Source organism: Solanum tuberosum, unplaced genomic scaffold, assembly GCF_000226075.1.
Source record: "Solanum tuberosum cultivar DM 1-3 516 R44 unplaced genomic scaffold, SolTub_3.0 scf00048, whole genome shotgun sequence".
In the NCBI taxonomy this organism is placed as follows: domain Eukaryota; kingdom Viridiplantae; phylum Streptophyta; class Magnoliopsida; order Solanales; family Solanaceae; genus Solanum; species Solanum tuberosum.
The window spans coordinates 1,380,840-1,385,659 of record NW_006238976.1 but is presented as its reverse complement, the minus strand read 5'-3'; the positions used below and the strand labels follow the sequence as shown (position 1 = coordinate 1,385,659).

Sequence of the window (4,820 nt, the reverse complement as noted above, 5' to 3'; positions counted from 1 at the left end):
TTTGTTTGTGTCGGGGGGGGGGGGGGGGGGGGGGGTCCCCATATATAATTGATAGTGTTTTCTTGTACAAGTCTACAACAACTGTGCATAGGGTATATGTCAAGTACAACTTCATAATCAAACAAATTCTGGTACTTGTATGGGTGGGAGGTAGCATGTACCCACCGGAATAGTCGAGGTGGACATAAGCAGGTTCAGACACCACCATCTGTTGGGAGGTAGCAGGTACCAAATGAAATAGTTGAGGTCCACGCAAGTTTGAAGTTCTTGAGCATTTGTATAAGGAATGAATGCTCTTTTTTTCCCTAATTCATTTTGTTTGAGAAGCTGTGATCCAACTTCTTTCGCCTTGAACGACTCCGGTCCTGTTGAATCTGTTAAATGGCTACTCCAAGGTAAAGGAAATTCAAAAAACAAATTGATTTTTTTAAAATCATGGTAAAAAGATCCCTTTTGAGCAAAGTCTTTATGAGAAAAATGTTAGAATACAGTCAAAACTTTATTTTATGATAAAAATGTAAGAATTTGTGTGTAAGCTACTGCAAATATTAAAGAATATTGTAATGAGCAGATATTAAATCCAATTGAACCTTGTTGGAAAAGGTAATTAAAATCGAAATGGGGCCTAAAATAGGTACATTTGCATAAATTAGCCCTCTACATTTCAACCTTTTCACTTTTATAGTTTATAGTCCAACTTGTTATTTTTAAGTATTTTGTTTTTAATAAAATGGGCATATTTGGGCCTTACTCAACAACAGTAAAAAAACATGGAACAATCAAAACACTTATGATGTTAAACGGTTTTAATTTCTAGCTTGCCACGTGTTCCTCTGTTAGCCTTAGAAGCTAATTTTTTTCAAAGCAATGATGATTTTGATATATTTCGCGTAATATAGGACCATTTTATGTGATCAATTTCATAAATCATAATAACATTATTATTATTATTATTATTATTATAATCAGATGGATAATTTTAATATTATTATGCTCTCTCATGTTTTTGCTTGCGATATGTATTAATTAATTGCTCTATTATGCTCTTGCTTTAGTTGGACAAAGATTATGAAATCTTAACTTAGCTAGTGGAGTTGACTAAATATGATTTTTTAGAAATTTTGTCGAAGACAAATCTAGATGATATCTTATTGAAAGGGGCATTTTTATGTTGCATGATTCTTGAATTTATTTTGTAATTATATCATTAGTGGACCAAAAGTTCCATTACGTAGTCTTAATTACCCTTCCTATAACAATTTAACAACCAACTCCAAACTTTAAAGGAGATATTTTAGTCAATCGTTTATTATTTAGGATGATACGCTTATTATTTATGCCAAACGTTATGACTGATAGTAAACTCTATCAAGCAAGTTTCATATTCGATCATTACTCCGATCTGGGTCACCCCAACCTCCTCGTGGGCCTTGTCATAGACAGGATGTTGGTGTTACCAAACAATCTCTCTCCCAACCAGAGGCGAATCTAGGATTTTTCGAACATGGGTGCATCAAGTAAAACGTATTGAAGTGAGAATTGATCCGTAATCCTTAAGGTCAAAAGCTCAACATTTAACCATGTGGACCATTTAGACTTCTTGTAATACGGGTGCAAGAATATAATATTATACAAAATCTTAAAAAATATACATATAAAATATCTAATTTTACGAAAAGACCACGGGTGCGGATGCCCTTTTTTTTGGCTCTAAATTCGCCACTGCTCCCAACACCTGCCTCATGCAACATGTTGCTCTTGGTAATCGAATCCATTATCTTGGCTCTAATACTATTTATCACAAGAACGTTTTTCAAATACTAAACAGGACGAGGTTTATCCCTGCGCGGCAACTAACATCGAGAGTTGGAGATTATTAAGGGTTATTTGGTTATATCATGAAGAATTATATAAGGATATGTTATGAATCAAGATATCCCTTGAATTTAATTAATCACTTTCTATATGGTATATATAGTTAATATTATCATTTTAGTACAAAATATATCTTGGGACTAATTAATGCTCAGAATCAAACGCTGAATAAAATAATCTCTTATTTTATTTCGATATTGTTAACCCTTATACCACCTACAAAAATATCATTAACATTAATTATTTATTATGTGATAGAAGAGACTAGAAAACACCATTTGTAAATTCATTTTTGGTGCTAGGTAGTTGAGGCCCACTACTAGTTTTGACTTTTTTTCTTGAATTTGTTTATATTAATTACCAATTACAATATGGATTTGCAACACTTGACTATATACTGTTCAAGATAAGAGATGATGCTTGAAAAGACAGTAGTGATTAATGAACTAATCAAGTTCAATTCACACTATTTTTTTTTTTCTCTTAATGGGTTAAAATACATAGGCTCCATTATATAAAGGTTAATCAAACTTTAAAATCTTCCATGTCTTGAAACCAACCAGCAAAATTTAATTTTCAATGTCAAATCACCAGTCATATCTAAGGAATTTTTTTCGTGATACTTTTCGCTTGTTCATAAATTAAATTATGTGAATCTTAATAATATTTTAAAAATTATAAATTATTTTTATGGAAGAAGAATTGAGAAAACTTTTATTCCAACTAGGAAAATTATAAATTAACTAGTATAGAGACTACCTTTGAATAGACTTTAGGTGTATTCGATATTGAGGAAAATATTTTTCATAATTTTTTTTATATTCGATTGATAAAAAAAATTGGATAATATTTTTTTAAAAAAAATAAACTCCTTAAAAAAGAAGAAAATGACTTTTTTTTAATGAAAATAGAAAAAACAAGTTTCACAAGTAGATTTCAGGTTAATTGTGTCAGTCTCACATACCCTTCCATGATTATCCACCATTTCCAGCGGTCATTGTATTTGTTAAGATTATAAACAAATGTTTTAAGATAGTATTTCTTACTTACATATCAAATGTAAATAAAAATCTATTCTTTTTATAAATATTTATCGTCGAAGTATTTTCCTTCATACCAAATACACCCTTTGTGTTGGTTAAAGATGGTGCATATCCTTCAATTATAAACTTTTAGATTATTTTTTTTGTTGAATTATGGGGAAGTAGGACCAAAGCCCTATTTAGCATAGTTTTGTTTGTGTTTTGTGATGCATATCCTAAATAACAAAATGTTCAAGAATTTATTTAAATCAAGTTAAAACAAATATATAAAAATAAAAATGTCAATCTTTGAAAGATTCTTTTTTGATGAAAGGAGAAATAATATGGGGTACTTGTCAGGTACTGAAGAAAATAATTAAAAACCAGCTCATATCTACAATTTAATTTCAGCCTTGCATCGTGTCATTAGATAAGTATTGCGATTAAATCAGCTAAAAAAAATGTCCATTAAAAAATAAAAATTATAAGAACTTGTTAAGTAATTCTTAAATGTTTCTACTTATCTGGATGAAAAAATAATTATAGTAAATACTAATATTTCAATTAAAGTATTAAAATGTTGAAGTCCTATTTGATTTGAAATATGATTAGTTGGTCAAGATTATCAATATCAATTATATACATTAATAAAAAGTTGATAAACATTTATGAAATATAAAAATAATATATAGAAATAAAAACGAAATTTACAACACGTCTCATTCCACAAATGTATATTATGGAAAAGAATAATCGAACATAACATAACAATATAAAGGAAAGTATACAAAAAGGACAAGAAAAAAGGTCGGACAATAAAAAGAAAATTTGTACAACTTTATTTTTTGGTTTCCCATCCGTGTCCGATATCACTCAGAATAAAACACTTTTTAATAAAAGTGATTTTATACTCAGAGAATTTAAACTCGAGATCTTTAATTAAGAATATAGAAATTCTTTGTTACACCAACAACAAAAAAAAACAAAAAAATTATATTTGATTTTCATCATCATGTAATATATATCTCAGCAAAATATAATAATAATAAAAAATCCATTGGAGAGCTTCAGGAAAACCCTAAACACCCTTGAGCTTCAAAGTCATCAGACTCGGGATTTGAAATTTATGAGTGCTGAAATTGTCACCGAATTAATAATTAAATATTCATAATAGAAATGTAAAGTCTAAACAAAAAACTATTGAATTTATCTGAATCCGTACCTAATATGTAGCTCCGCTCCAGCCTTAATAACTAAAGCTTCACATAAAAACAGCTCAAGGTTGAATTAGGATCAGGCAAATATAAGCTGCAAATGAAAAAAAGATAAAGATATTAATTAGTGTATAAAACTTAATTAATTAACCAAGAAAATTTCAAGTGTATATTTAACCCTAGCAAGTTAATTAAATCATGCATGACCAATACTATATATGTTTAATTTGTCGAATAAATATTAGGTACTCGGTAAAATAATCGATATGAAAAAAGGTAAGAGGGAGCTCCCTTCAGTCCAAGTACAGGAAGCTCAAGACTCAACTTGTACTCCCGCTTCATTCACTCAGTTGCTGAGGTGGCATTCGACTATCAAGACCTCAACATTTGGATGAATGAGTCGGCAGCAAATTGAACCCTATCGCCCCCCATGTGTGGACCGAAGAAAGCTCTCTTCATATATATATCCAATCAGATAACAATAATTATTACGCCTCAATCAGATACACTTCGTTCCACTTAATACTATAAAAACTTAACCCTATAACACAAGACATTTGCATATTAACTTTTTTTTTTTTTATGTAGATGATATGAGAGAAATATATGCTAAGAGGTAAAGAGGAAATGTGGAGTACTAGCTAGGTGTTAAGCTCATGAGATTTATTAGAAGAAGAAATGGGCTTTATATAAGCAAGGGAAAAGGCAA

The 4,820-nt window shown here is 29.8% G+C and overlaps 1 non-coding gene across 1 annotated transcript; it reads right to left on the bottom strand.

The window, feature by feature from the left end:
- Positions 1–4,392: 4,392 nt before the first annotated feature.
- Positions 4,393–4,564, bottom strand: MIR319A (microRNA MIR319a). The gene has a single exon (NR_127251.1). It is a non-coding gene; the product is annotated as a microRNA MIR319a (primary transcript).
- Between the last annotated feature and the right edge of the window lie 256 nt (positions 4,565–4,820).